At 40.2% G+C, this 16,106-nt stretch overlaps 1 long non-coding RNA gene across 3 annotated transcripts in view; it reads right to left on the bottom strand.

The window, feature by feature from the left end:
- The window catches only part of LOC147024414 (uncharacterized), an 87,168-nt gene extending 73,323 nt beyond the window's left edge, over positions 1-13,845 (bottom strand). The window contains exons 1-3 of one of the 3 annotated variants that reach the window (XR_015059017.1): positions 13,666-13,845; positions 12,030-13,481; positions 7,054-10,256 (exon numbers count right to left, since the gene is read on the bottom strand). This is a non-coding gene — a long non-coding RNA (uncharacterized LOC147024414). Of the gene's footprint in view, positions 1-7,053; positions 10,257-12,029; positions 13,482-13,665 lie in introns of those variants that run through there. The other 2 variants (XR_015059018.1, XR_015059019.1) reach the window with 2 other exon arrangements.
- Between the last annotated feature and the right edge of the window lie 2,261 nt (positions 13,846-16,106).

The raw sequence follows: 16,106 nt of genomic DNA, 5'->3' as shown, positions 1-16,106 counted from the left end.
CAATTGGTCTCATACGTGTGTATGTGCATGCGTAGAATGTACATACGTACGTGTCTGCATTTTATTATTCCCTGTTCTCTGCAACTGCATATTAGATCGACACAAAATTTTCACCGTACGTGTGACAACTCATGTATAATGTTCTTATGATAATTATGATGTCATAGGTCATGTAGTTTGGCAGCCATATTGGATTTAGCCAAAAACCTATAAAAAAATCTTCTTTGCCAGAATGGCTGTACAGATCGAGGGGAAACTTTACACATATTTTCCTCAAGCCATGGGGATACCAGGGTGTTCATGAATATAATTGATAGGTCACATGGTTTGGGAGCCAGATTGGATTGAAGGAAAATAACATTAAAATTCTCTCTTGAACCACTGCATCAATCAATGTGAAACTTCAAAAGTATGATCCAGTTGTGATGGGGGATATATGTTTTAAATTTCAACCTGACCGAACACATGGTCTGGCAGCCAGAATTCTTTATTTTTTGGAATCTGGGTTCATTTTGATTTTGATTTTTTTGAATAAGGATCACTTGGCTGAACCTGGATGGGGTTGAATGTAAAGGGATAGCAGTTAAAACCAGAGTCCTATCCAGGCTCCCCCTGATGACTTCATCTTTGCTTTTTGCTTGTTCGGTTTCCTTCTGACACATCCAATGCAGGACTGTACCTATTTGGTCTTCCATTTGATTTGAATTTAAATGTTTTTAAATCCCATTCTGAATTCAATTGAATAAAGAGGACATAATGGGTTTGATGTCTGATCAAAGCGGGACATCTTGGTACCCGGTCATCACTGCCAACACTTATAAAGTGGCAGTTCTAGTGTTAAGAGCGTAAATCGAAAACCGTTCAACGGAAGAAACTGAAACTTTACCACATGTTACATGACCGTTTGAGACAGCACCGATTACTTGGATGATGCATACCACCCCTTCAGAACTTACATAATGAAGTAAACAAAGCCTAATGCGCAGAGACAATGTCACTTCCTCGCATTGGCAATTAGAATCACTTTAATCACTTCATCCTTTATTGTGCTTGGCTGGTGAAAAAAGAAAATAATAATAAGAAGAAGTACAATTTGGTGTTTTAACAATCTCCCGATTTATACTTTATTGATTTATATTGTGACGTATTTATCAGCCTTGGCAGTTATGAAAACACTCACGGACGAGAATAAAAGCTACTTTATAAAGGCTTACGAATGTACTCCACAGCAGACAGTATAATTTGTGCACATTTATCTCAGAAGTGCAGAGAGATGCAATTAAAAATTTGACGCTGGAAGAGTTGGCCAGCATCAAGTCCTTCTCCAGATTGCGTGAGGAAAGTATTCAATGAATACCATCTCGTTATTGGTGTTAATATTGTTAGTATTAATGAATATCTGCTTTGTTACAATGTTATCTTTTTTTTTTGGTTATTAACCTCCGCCATCGAAGATGGACGGAGGTTACTGTTTTCACCCCTGTCTGTTTTTTAGATTTCGTAAGTATATTGATGACTTCCGTTATCTGTTTGTGTGTTTGTGTGTGTGTGTGTGTGTGTGTGTGTTTGTGTGTGTGTGTGTGTGTGTGTGTGTGTGTGTTTGTGTGTGTGTGTGTTTGTGTGTTTGTGTATTTGTGTGTTTGTTTGTAGGCACGATAACTCGAGAACGGAAGAAGCTACCAATGTCAAATCACACCACGTGATTCAGGAGGGTGATGGCTAGAGCTGATTAGATTTTGGTCAAAATCGGTCAAAGGTCAAGGTCACAGTGAGGTCAAACATCCAAAAAATGATAACTCGAGAACGGAAGAAGCTACCAATGTCAAATTACACCACGTGATTCAGGATGGTGGTGGCTCGCGCTGATTAGATTTTGGTCAAAATCGGTCAAAGGTCAAGGTCACAGTGAGGTCAAACATCCAAAACATTCGATTTTTGATGGTTTGGTTCAGAATTATCGTAGAAACTTCTGGTTTGTGTCGCTACCTTCTCTAGAGACAGCTTTTATTAGAAAAGGTCAGAGGTCAAGTTGACGATTTCGTAAGTACCAGTCTATGACTGCTTGTTTGTTTGTTTGTAGGCAACAACTCGAGAACGGAAGAAGCTACCAATGTCAAATTACACCACGTGATTCAGGAGGGTGATGCCTAGCGCTGATTGGATTTTGGTTAAAATCGGTCAAAGGTCAAGGTCACAGTGAGGTCAAACATAATTCCGTAAATTCATGTGGAGAAATGGAGTATTTTTGCTTCGCTCGACGTTACGAGTTCGTTTTAACTTCAATTTTAATTTTGTCTTCAGTTTTTGCGATTGCTTAGGATGCTTAAAACTCGGTTGTCGAAATTCTGGTAAAAATCGGATGTTTTGGAGACGTTTTAAGATTGTATAAAAAATATTTCACTCGACGCATCACGGGTCGTCACATGATGCAGTGCGCTCGAGCAGACGCGTAGTTGAGTCACGTTAAGGTTTTCCGTGTGTGCGCTGACGGTGTTTTCGATAAAGATGGTGTTTAAAAAACATTTTTATCCCAATAAAGGTTATCGTCACATGCCTGACTCGCTGAGCCGTCGGATTATGCAAAGATTGTTGGTGGATGGCCGAATATTATGGTTTTGTGACTGATAAAATAATATTAAATAATTGCCTGGAGAAATGGAGATTTTTGCTTCGCTCGACGTTACGATTTTTGATGGTTTGGTACAGATTCATCATATAAACTTCTGGCTTGTGTCGCTACCTTCTCAAGAGACAGCTTTTATTAGAAAAGGTCAGAGGTCAAGTTGACGATTTCGTAAGTACTAGTCTATGACTGCTTGTTTTTTTGTTTGTTTGTTTGTGAACAGTATTACGGAAAAACTCCTCGACGGATTTCGACGAAACTTGGTGGGGGGTTGGGTATGGTCCAAAGATCATGCCATTAGATTTTGGACTTGGTCCAAAGTCCAATATGGCTGCTATGGCTGCCATTTTGAAAACATATTTGAATTTTTGTTTTTGCATTTCTACATGTTTTAAGTGATTTCCACCCCCCCCAAAAAAAAATTGTTAGAGAAAAAAAAACAGAAAATTTTGCAACTTTTTCTTCAAAAAAATTTCGATTTTTTTTTTTGCATTTATACATGTTATAAGTGATTTCCAACAAAAAACATGCCAAAATTATAATTGCAGCTGATTTTGGAACTTCAGGTGGATATACCCACATGAAATCAATTTCTGTCTCAAGGAATCTAGTTATGACGAATGAATTGAGTATGTAAAAGTTAAAAGTAAAAGGGAAAGTTGCAAACTATAACTCTGTGAGCACTGTTGATGTCAAATTGAATGAATAGGCTATCAGGTTCACTTGAGTGACCTAGCAGTATTGGCGGCAGAGGTTTTGCACTCTACCGAATGCTCCCCCTCTCGTTGATTTTGGAATTATATTGCCATGTCGTGGAAGGAAGGACCTATTAGGTTGCGCTATACAGCTTAACATGGCATGTGTTTAAAACATGGGAATTTCTTCTTTTTTAATGTTGAAGGCTTCAGTCACAAACTAAATAGTCCTCATTGAGGCCAGGCCTTAAATAAAATAACTGCATTGACAGAAAAGTAAGGAAAATAAGAATATTCCAGGAGTATTTGAGGAAGTAAAAAAATCTGCTTTTTGAAAAGGGGAAGGTCATAAGTGTTTGGGAAGACGTGAGAAGGTAAAGAGTTCCAGAGTCTGGCAGTGGAGGGGAAGAAACAAACATCGTAGCGACCCACCCTTGAGTTGCCAATGGCCACACAATATCATGTGATGTATTGGCTTGTTGAGTATTCCTTGGTCTTGCTAATGGTGGAGGTACACAAGCAGCAAGTTCTTGTGAGCAGAAACCGAAGTAATATCTGTAGAAAAGAGAAAGAGAGCCTACTTTGCGGCATAATTTGAGCCGGTTGAGTTTTCAGGTCAGATTGGTGGAGTTGACGAGTCGAAAAACTTTGGATTCAATTCTGTCCGACAGTAAGTATGTGGAGCTGGAACCTCCCCAGATGTGAGAGCAGTACTCCATCCATACAAGGACGAATCAATCCTTTATATAGTTGGAGCAACTGTTCAGAGAAGAAGAATCTTCAATATCTGAACAGAACTCCTAATTTCTTCGAGGCAGACTTAGCTATTTACGTAATATATGGATTCCAGGATAAATTTGATGTTAGAGTGATATCTAGTAGGTTTGTTGTATCACATGGTGTAATTGTAGAGCTTTCAAAGGAGATTGGAGAGTTGAGAGGCATTTTAGGAGAGAGAGATTGAAAGAAATTGAGTTTGTGAAGCATTAAACTTAACTTGATTACATTTTCCCCACTGGGAGATCTTGTCCAAATCTGAATTTAAAGAGGTGGCTGTGATGAAACGAGATGTAGATCGAGTGAGGGAAAACGGGGCAGATGGGAAAGACATGGAGGAATGTAATGTTGATTCATCAGCATCCGAGTGTATTTGGTTATTTGTGGAAGAAAGAAGGTCATTGATAAAAAGAAAGAAGAGTGTTGGAGACAGGATGGAACCCTAAGGGATATCGCTGTTCATAGGGAAGTGGGAAGATGTTGAACCGTCAACAATTATGGAGATAGAACGGTCAGAGAGAAAGCTCGATATGAGAGAGCAGAGTGAAGGAGGAAGACCGAAAGAGGGAGGCTTGGATATCAGACCCTGATGCCAAACTCTGTCAAAGGCTTTTGAGACATCAAGGCCGACAACAAATGATTCCCCAAAGTCTCTCAAAGAAGAGGCCCAGACATTCATAATGTAAGAAAGGATATCATCTGTAGATCTTGCCTTGCAAAAGCCATATTGGTGGACAGACAGAAGACTGTGAGATTCAAGATGCTTGAGAAAATGGGAATTGAGAAGACATTCAAAGACTTTGGAAATAGTACAAGTCAGAACAATAGTACGGTAGTTACAAGGGTTTGAACGATCACCCTTCTTTAAAATCGGCTGTACTGAGGCATCTTTCCAGGAAAGAAGAAAAGTTTGGGTTTTGAAACATAAACGAAACAGATGAGCAAGTATGGGTAGTTCTGAAGCACATTCCTTCAAAACACAGGGAGGAATGCCATCTTGCCCGTAGGCCTTGTTTATGTCCAGAGAGAGGAATCTGTTTTTTGACTGCATGAAAAGACATTATAGGGAGGGATGATTGGTGAGGTGAGCATCAGAGGGAGATGGAATGTTCAAGTCATCCAGTGTGGAGTTACAGGAGAAAAGAGAACCAAAAAAAGTTACTTTATCAGTCGGAGAGACAGCGATAGCATCATCGAAATGGAAAAGCGAAGGAAAGGTGGAGCGACGGAAGTTGTTGGAGATACTTTTAGCTTAGGACCAGAAATATCTATTTGTGAAAGAAAACGAGAAGTTGTCACATTTCTTTTGAATAAAGGAATGCTTCTCCTCACAAATAACATGTTTGCAATGATTTTTGGCAGATATGAAAGCTGAATTTGTTAGTGCGAGTCGGAGGAAGAAGAGTTTTTCAATATTTGATATACGGCATCCCTTGCACGAATGGCTGCAGAGCAGGAATGATTGAACCGAGATTTGGTCAGAGAGATAGATTTGAAAGAGAAGGGGGATATAAGCCTCCATTCCTGCAACAATAACCTCAGCTATACGTTCAGCAGAGATAGAGACATTGCCTGAGGAGAGGCAGTAGTATTTCCAGGGAAAGTCAGAAAAGAAGTTTGGTACCAGTCCAGTCAGCATTATTGAAATGCCAAGACTGTACTGGCGTTTCGTCGGAGCAGTTGGAGGAGAAGTGGTGATAAGTAAAGTGATTAAAGCGATCTTCCGGGTTCTTTGTAGTTACTTAGCCTAACCAACTCAGGCGATCATGACAATCATTTCAGTGTTTCACAATCCACATCAGAAAGCTCCAAGAGAACTCTACAAAAAACATCACACACACACACACACACACACACACACACACACACACACACACACACACACACACACACACACACACACACACACACACACACACACACACACACACACACACACCTCATGTATTTATAGCAGATATATTTAATGGGAAATTATTATACACGTTAAATTTGTGATTTTATTGTAGTTCGAGAGAAAACGATGGAGATTTTCAGAGAAAATGAAGCAAATGTTTCAAAGTATAAATCTAATGGGAAATATAAGACTGTTTTTCCATCACCAAACAAGAGAAATAAGGTTCAAATGACTCGCACACTGCAATTCTTAGCTGAGCTTCCAGTTTCATATCAGCAATTCTGTGCTTTCGTTTTGGCTTAAGCAAATTCCATGCAGAAAATGTCACCTCACACAAGCAAATTGATGCAAAAACCGATAGTCAACTACTGCCAGTTCTGTGCAATTCAGGATAATCAGGGCATGAAAATATTTTCAGCCACAATTCTCTTGGCTAATGACCCTGACCAGACAAAGAAGGGATAGCTTTCCTTATCAGCCCTCACCGAGATAAGTTCCATCTCAAAAGTTATTTGATCAATGTCCAAAAACGTCTGCCAAATCCAGCATCCTTGAAATATCTAACAAGAATGGTTCTTTCAGGGAATCAAAAGTCTTTTTCATATCTGTTTTACATCACACAAAAAGCCCGTATAGCTATCATGCATTTTAAAAAGTTCATCTTTATTCAGTGTGTGAGCAGAAAGCCTCCCCTCTGCCCCTGCTCGCTCTGTTCTCACAGCACTTCAACCCTCCCCAACTCTCTCAGGACACATGCCTTCTCGTAAACCCCCACCTGGTTAAACTTTCAAAATCCAATTACCTTCCACTCTTTTGTTTCGCTTCTCTCCTGTTTGTGGAATTGCCTTCCAGAGGCCATTCTTTCCATCTCTTCCCAACTCTTCCCTCCAGGATTTCAAACAGGAAATGCACTGCCAGCTCATGTCATGCGCTCCATCTCTGCCCATGATCTTGTCTATTCCCATTAAGCTGACCTAAACCAACCCACTTACTTGTATGTTTCTGTGCTTCTCCCACCCCCTCCCACCCTCCCTTACCCCATCTCTCTATCTTTTCTGTTCATTCATCCTTGTGCTTGTTGCATCCACCTGTTGCCCCACTACCATCCATCCATCAGGACCATACTCTATGCAGAGCGTTGGTGCTGCCTAAGCAGTCTCCTTGGCTATGAGACACAATCCTGAACGGGTTGGCACTCTGACACAGGATACCAGCAAGCTGGCACTCATTTTGCCGACCTCGGAAGGATGACAGGCAGAGTCAACCCCAGCTGGTATTTATTCAACAGATAGTGGGTTTTGAACTCAGGATCCTAGGATCCCCAGCCCTCCACCTTAACCATTAAGCCAACACCAGGTATACAAAGAACTACAAGGCCACTACCCCACTGTCAGTATGTTGATTTCTTTGCCCTCTCTTCACACCCTTTTCAATGACCCTACATTTTATGAAACTCTCAAATTGAGGTACACAGCTATGCTCAAGGTTTAATTGAGAGTGAGGTAGTCGGGCAACAATTCGGCACCACTGGCAAGAGGATAAACAAGAGGAAATAAACAAGAGGAAGGGAGAGAGAGAGAGAGAGAGAGAGAGAGAGAGAGAGAGAGAGAGAGAGAGAGAGAGAGAGAGAGAGAGAGAGAGAGAGAGAGAGAGAGAGAGAGAGAGAGAGAGCAGCAATTATGAGGCCAGGTCAGCTTAGGAATGGTTAATGGGGGTAATAAATATCATAGCTCAGCATGAGGGATGTTTGAAGTACTGGAGGAAAGAATGGGAAAGAATGGCATAGAAAAGGTGGTTCCATAGATGGGAGAAGCAAGACAAAATAATTGATGTGTGCATTGAGCCCTGATTTTGGAAGTTGAACAAGAATGGGTGATTAGAAGAATGCATGCATCCTGGAGTTGCTTAAAGAGTACTGTTTAATGATGTGCATGAGGGTGTGAGGACTGAGAGAACAGAGAGAGCATATATCAGAGAAGAGGAGGTAAAAAAAACAACAGAGACCATTGGCCTGCCTAAAATGTGAAAGCAACAGACCTTGTGCTCTGGCCTCATCGCAGAAGATTCCAATAATGTTGAGAGCTTTAAATTTACCAAAATCTAGGAGAGACATACTGTATGTGATGCTGGGATGACAACCCACAGGGGAGTGCAGGAATATGTTGAGGTGCACACAAAGCCATTGTAGACTGCAAGTAGCTCTGATTTTCCAAGAGAAGGCTGTGATCAACAGAGTATGCCCAGTCTATGGCTGGCCTTTGAGGCGAGCTTTGCTATATGGATGGTCCAGAAGTTATAGCCAAGGTTGAAGTCGAGAAGTTTCAGAGACTGAAACTCTTCCAGTGGTTGGTTGCCCATTGGAATAGACAGGTGGGTTAGTTTGACAATCCTTCCAGAGCAACAGCATGAGACAGTGAAATTTCCCAGGATTAAGGACATGTTCCCTTTCTAAAATCAGGCTCAAATCAATTGCAGATCAGTAGAGAGTGACACAGCTGCAATGTGCTAAACAGTAGGAAGGGGGTACTGCAGAACACAATATGGAGTTGTCTGCAAAATGGAAGATATGGTTTTTCCAGAACATTCAAGTGGTTATTCATACAGATGAGGAATTAAACTGGACCCAGTCCACTGCCTCGGAGAACTCCAGCCTCCACTGGTAAAAGGGAGGAGAGTGTTCCATTGAAATCAACACATTTACTATGAGAGAGGAGGAAGTCAGAAGTCCAGGAAAGGAGGTGGCATTGTATGCCACAGCCAGAAAGCTTGGCAAACAAAGCTGGATGCCAAACTGTGTCGAATTTATCCAAGGAGATGGTCCTGACCTCATGATTGAGATTTATGGCCTTCAACCATTGCTGAGAGAGGAGCAGCAGGCCAGTATTGAGTGACCATGACATAATCCAAACTGATGGTCAGAGATCAGGCTCTTTCAAAACAGGAAAGATTTGTCTCAAGCAGCAATGATGGATTATATAATTTTGTTTGTAATTGGAAGGAGGCTCACTGGTCTGTCATTGTCAGGATATGCTTTTGCACCCTTCTTATAGATGGGAGTGATGTTTGCTGACTTCCAGGCTTATGAGAGGTGGCCAAAGAAGGACAGACTAAATAGAGCAGACAAATGGGAAGCAAGAACAGCAGAGCAGGATTTGAGAACATGGGCATAGATACCTTCGGGGTCGATTGCCAAAGCAGGGTCAAGGCTCGACAGAACTTTCTCTAGTTTCTTGGGTGAGAAGAATCCAAAATCCAGGAGAGAGTGGGTATGATGGGGGTAAAATGCGGCAGAGTGGGATGGCTTAGGTCCATAAGACTTTGAGGCAAACTTTTATGTTTTGACATTCTGCCTTTTTTGGGCAGAGTCTGCAGCAATGCCATTTGAGGTGTGTGTGTGTGTGTGTGTGTGTGTGTGTGTGTGTGTGTGTGTGTGTGTGTGTGTGTGTGTGTGTATGTGTGTGTGGGAAAGGGGTGGGGGGGGGAGTTTGGAAGGGCAACATACATCAGAAACGGACTTGACAAGGTGCCTCCATAACTTTGAGGATGGAGGCTGGTTGGAGTGTTCATCCTTGAGATTTGCAAATGGTGTTTGCTGGCATGCCTTGGGATAGATATAAACTCTTGTCAGCCTGAGGAATGAACTAAAGTTGCCCTCAGTCCGGTTAGCTCTACAGTCTACATGTTGAGAAAGCAAGCTGCTGAACCACAACCACCTTTCCACAGATTTCAGCCAAATAGTGCCGAGAGGATAGATAGGATAGCTGCAGTCAGAATGGGACAGGCCAGTACATGACCAAGCAACCATGAAAGGCTACACAACGTAAGTCCTTTGCCATATCAAACCCTTCTCAGAGTTTCTTCACAGCTGTAAAGACATTCACAAATAGTACACACATGATAATCCCAATGCTACAAGCCCCCCTCAGCCGCCAGACCAGTTTCATCACTTATTGGCGAATCAGCAGCACAGACAGAAACATGCACCATCAACATGCACCACCATCAAACCAAACATGTACCACATGCCAATGTCAAAAATCAGTCAGCATATAAACGAAAAACAAACACCCAATCACATCTCTCACCTGTAACTAGAGGGAATAATCAATTAGCTCTCCCAATCAATTACCCCAGGTGGTGAGGATTAAAGATAAGTTGACTTCTCGTAATGCTCTCCAGCCAAAGAAGTTGCATAAAGCAACAATGAAAGGCGACACAAGGTAAGCCCTTGATATTTCAAATCATTCCCAGAGTTCCTCCACAGCTGTAAAGATATTCAAAAATAATACATCCATTAAAATCCCAATGCTACACACCCACTCAGCAGCCAGACTGGTTTCATCGCTTATTGGTGACTCATCAGCGCAGACAGAAATGCATACCAACGAGGCTCCCAAGCATGTACCACGTGCAAATGTCAAAAGTAGTCAACATGTAAATGAAGTTTTGTCCGAATCCATCCATAACTTTTTGAGATATTGTGCTATATATCATTTTTGCCCCTATTTCTTAATGGTGAAGAATCACTTAAAAATTATAGTATCCAGATCTTAATCAACATCTGTCAATTCGGTATGATAACACCCAACCTGTCCACAAAGTTTTGTCTGAATCCATCCATATATTTTTGAGATATCCTGCTCACAGGCAGACAAACAGACAGACAACCAGGGGTGAAAACACAACCTCCATCCACCTTCGTTGGTTGGTAAAAACTAGAGTTCATCACATACCTTACCCCACATAGTCTTGAAACAAGCTCAAATGAGCTAAGATCCTCGTCCCCTTAATGATGACGTCATAAAACGAATATGACGTCATTGTGATCTATCAGGTTTGTGATAAATTCTCTGTGCTCATGCCCGGCTTGATTCCCGCAAACGAAATTCAAACAGCCTGCCTAGTTTCGGAGATAATGGTATAGGTGATTTCCATTAGCGGCGATATTATGATGTCAACTTTTTTTCTAGGAAGAATTTCCAAAATCGGAGATGGTTACTGCCTGCGCGTGGGCTTTCTGCATATACATGGCAAGTTTCATGAAGATCCGATGAAAACTCTGGGTTGTGAAACAAAAAAGTCAAAAAATAAGAATGACGTCATAAAAATTGATACGACGTCATAGTGATGTATCATATGTGCGGTAATTCATCTCTGCTAATGCCCTGTTCGATTCCCACAAACAGAATTCAAAAAGCTTGCCTAGTTTCGGAGATAATGTTTTAGGCGATTTCCATTAGCGGAGATATTTTGACGTCATAACTTTTTTCTAGGAGGAATTTTCAAAATCGGAGATGGTTACTGTCTGCGCAGGGTATTTATACATATATACGCCAAGTTTCAGGAAGTTTCGATGAAAACTGAAGGCTGTGAAACAAAAATGTCCACAAGAAGATGAAGAACAACAACGTGAGTAAGACTTAGAGATCCTCCACGAGGATCTAAAAAAGAAAATGGAGCCTCAGATTTTGGTTACGATCTGGTTTACACTGCAATTTATCCAGCTTCATTTAGACCATTCTGCATAAAATAAAATTTTGATTGCAATAATAAGCATTTCAAGAAAAGTATATCATATTCATAATTACATGTTGCTTCATTAAACTATTTTTTTGTTTTTAGTGTCAGCCTGCTCCCTGGAATGAACATGAATCACCTGTTGCAATTTCAGATACAAATTGTGTTATTCATACAAGTAAAGTACAATTTGAAGTAGTGGTGGGTAGGAATCGAAATTTGACCTTCTCATTTCCATTAATTCAAACCAGCCTTCATAATTAATTAAGTTCTCATTCATGAAACAGACTTTTCAAGCCTGTTCCTTTAATCATTATCCGTGCGTGCACTACTTGGACACTTTTCAGAGAGTGTTGCATTTTTCTTGTGCAAGAGCCTAGCAATTAAAATTACTGAACTTGAGACTCAGCAGAACAGTTTTCTCATCGTGTATCCTTGGCAAAGAGTCAATTTTGTCCAATTGAAAACTAACGATCTTACTCATGGTCTGAATTAAACCTTAAATTTGCATCCTACTCACCTGGCCAACATCAGTGCTGTGGTCACAGCTTTCACCGACTTTCAAGCCAATGGTCCAGCCAACACTCTAAATCTTTCAGTTCAATGACAAAGGCATATTAGTTGCCAAGCGGAGCATCTTTAGTTCACATGCATATCCAAGCCGCATTGACGTTTTCTGCCTGCAAGAAACCAACAATGAAGAAAGGGAAGCCTGCAATTTCAATATTGATGGTTTCGACCTTATGTGCAATGTTCTCTCTGCCAAACATTGCCACATCACATACACGCAAAATAATAACATATATTCCATTCATTTAGAGTCCACCTCCTTCTGCGATATCAATTAGGTTTTGTCACTTCAACTAAGCCAACTTCTTCAAGCCACCAAGCAAATTCTGGGGGCAGCAAGTGTTACCAAATTTATAACAACTCCATATACTGTATGTCTTTATGACTTAATTAGCCATTTTGCAGTTTGGGGCTATGCTAAGTGAAACTCCAACAAGAAACCTGGGCTAAACTCAGCTTCAAAAAATGATTTCGCCCTTGTCCATAACCCCCACCACTGTAAAGTCAGTTCAGTGAAGTCATGTGTTGCCAGCTTCATGTATTGTGTTAGAAGATTTACTGCAGATTAAATACTGATTATCACAAATTGATGTTGTTCTCGAACTTCCAGTGATTAAAAAGTGTTTAAAAGACCAGGTGGAACTTCAACAAGGCAAATCAAAACAATAACAGCAAATGCTTAGAACTTAACATTGTGACTATCTCACTTCATGGCATTTACTTTGTGGAACTATACAGTTGTTTCCACCATATCTTGTTTCAAGCTATAAGGGCATCCATCCAACATGGCTGTAATTTTTCATGCCTGAAATGTCTGAAACTCCTTGCCTGAAACTACAATGTACTGCACTTTGCTTCAGCAGTATTGTTTGTTCGTGTGCAGCACATGGCTGCAGTTTGCATCCGTTCTTAGCGGTGCACAGCAATGTCATTGATGCAGTTCCCCCATGTAATTTAAATCAGGAATTTGTAATTAGGCCAGGGTGCTGGTGATACTCGCTTACTCTTTGTGGAGGGCACCGTGGGATCTTTAACGTCCACCGACTAATGTCAGCAGATGGGACGCCCAGTTTAACGTCCATTCAAGTGACGATGCACACTTTGATGCCCCTCGCACCTGAAAACACCAGGATGACAGTTTATAGCTGGGCTTTGTTTCAAACTCGGGCAAGAAAGCTCAGAGGTGAGTGTGCATACCTCGAGGTTATCCTGCCAGCCTTTCTGCAGTAATAACAGAGGCAGTGGTTTAATTGAATCAAAAAATTCTGCTCGACATGCATGCTGGGAAGAAGCAACATGACAACTTAACTTCTCATGGTGAAGTCAGTCAGAGATGGATGGATGGATGGCAACCATTGTTGTGGAGTCATGGATTGATGCCTCATTTGTTCATAATTGATTCCTGAGCATGTAGAACAGACGGCTTTATGATTAAAGTAATTGATCATTGATAATGTTTCGTGGATGGAAAATTGTAGAACTAATGCAGGTTACCGCATTACCTACAGTAGGTCCAAGGGGGCCACATAAGACAGGATTTTGGTGTGAAATGCGAGATAAACTACATGGTTCATAGAACAGTTTACCTCATGCAGTCTTGAGTAATATGGAATAGGCAAGGCCGAGAAGCGAACGTAGAATTCTTCTTGCATTCGATGCTGCAATTTCCGGTTACTTCGGCCTGGATTCGGGATCAGCGATCAAATATTGTAAATCACGATTAAAAATTATTTTTTGATGATGCGGGAGATATCTTTATTATAAAATTAGGTAGACTTAAAACTGCTCGAGTATTTACTCTCTTGTTTTGTTGTTAATTTTTTAGTCATAAAGGTGTGATTGGGTATACTATAGATCAAATTAATTATATGTGCATTTCTATAACTGTGATAACACTACTGCATATTACCTCAACATTACCTTCACAACAACAACTACACCGCCGAGAACAGGATCTCATCTGAAAAAAAAAATCTCAACATTACCTTCACAACAGCAACTACACCGCCTAGAACAGGATCTCATCTGAAAAAATTAATATTACCTCAACATTATACCTCAACATTACCTCACAACAACAACTACACCGCCTAAAACAGGATCTCATCTGAAAAAAAAATTCCTCAACATTACCTTCACAATGACAACTACACCGCCTAGAACAGGATCTCATCTAAAAAAATTAATATTACCTCAACATTATACCTCAACATTACCTCACAACAACAACTACACCGCCTAGAACAGGATCTCATCTAAAAAAATTAATATTACCTCAACATTATACCTCAACATTACCTTCACAATGACAACTACACCGCCTAGAACAGGATCTCATCTAAAAAAATTAATATTACCTCAACATTACCTTCACAACAACAACTACACTGCCTAGAACAGGATCTCATCTAAAAAAATTAATATTACCTCAACATTACCTTCACAATGACAACTACACCGCCTAGAACAGGATCTCATCTAAAAAAATTAATATTACCTCAACATTATACCTCAACATTACCTTCACAATGACAACTACACCGCCTAGAACAGGATCTCATCTAAAAAAATTAATATTACCTCAACATTACCTTCAAAACAACAACTACACCGCCTAGAACAGGATCTCATCTGAAAAAATATATACTAGAAGCGAACGTAGAATTCTTCTTACATTCGCTTCTGACTTTACCTATAACTTGTTCACAACTGTATACGCAATTTCCGGTTACTTTGGCCTGGATTCGGGATCAGCGATAAAATAATGTTAATCACGATTAAAAATTATTCTTTGATGATGCGGGAGATATCTTTATTAAAATCAGTGGAGGAAATATACACCATGTCTGATATTTGGGTCTTTCACGTCTCCGACAATGCCTTTATCTCCCGGCATGCATCATTCCCCATGACAAAAACCGGGAAAAAAAACCGGAAGCAAAAGGGTCATAGCCAATGACACGGATTCCAAATTGCCAGGGTATTGTGTTGTTGTTGTTGTTGTTGTTTCTTATTCTCTCATGTGCACGCGTTAAGTATGAAGCTCACTACGTTCGCTAACAAGGACATGGGCATGGTATGCAAGCAGCAAATTTGATTGGTCATGATGACCTAAAATGCCGTAACATTTTGCCCAATTACTGCTAAACGGAAGGGTTTTGAAAGTACCAAAAGGTTGATTTGTGTTCTCCAGTGTTCAAGTATATAATTCAACTGAAATAAAGTAAAGATTTTGAAGGTTGTAGGAATAAGAATGTCGGAAGTTTACCGTCGTTGATGCAGCGTCTTTTACACCACCTTATTTAACAGGTTACATTAGTTCTCCATGCCTGTTGTTTGTCATTTTATGACATCCTTAAAGACAGTAAGTTTCCTGTTTGGAAAGATTTAAAATTATGTTTGACTGCCAGACAGGCAGAGAGAATAATAATATAAAAATCTCATTCAATCCTCTCTGCACATGCACAATTGGGACAAATTCAGAGCCAACGTACTGCTAAACTACAAGTTTGTTTTCTGAATCATGTCCTGATTCGTGTTCAAAATATAACAACAGAGACAGACAGACAGACAGACAGACAGACAGACAGACAGACAAACAGACAGAGTGAACCAATTGCTTAACCCTGCTTTTCACTTCACTTGTGTGGGGTAATACATTAATAATGCATATTCAATTTATAAATAAGTGGATGCCTTAGTATACACTTTCACTTCATGTTGAAATTCAACTAAAACAATGTAATTCATGTAAACCACTAATGTTGTGGTTTTCCAGTTTTCAAGGACTTTTCAAGGGTCGAGATTTCTGCTTAATAATTTCGCAACAAATTATTGCTTTTTGAGAAAAAAAAACTATTTTCCTAAATATTGATCTTGCAAAACTAATAAGATTAATTTTTATTAACTGAAAACTTTTCTCTTTATGTTTTACGTTTATTGCACTGAATGTCGCATCTCCATCTCCATCACTGGTAGCCTTCGTTCCGAGAGTGTGATTGTGTCCACATAACAAGCAATGGAAGAT

This window comes from Eptatretus burgeri, chromosome 6 (assembly GCF_056783735.1).
Source record: "Eptatretus burgeri isolate ZD-2024b chromosome 6, Ebu_testis_v1, whole genome shotgun sequence".
NCBI classification, from domain to species: Eukaryota; Metazoa; Chordata; class Myxini; order Myxiniformes; family Myxinidae; genus Eptatretus; species Eptatretus burgeri.
Note: the sequence above shows the minus strand (reverse complement) of the source record. Positions and strands in the feature narration are given on the sequence as shown.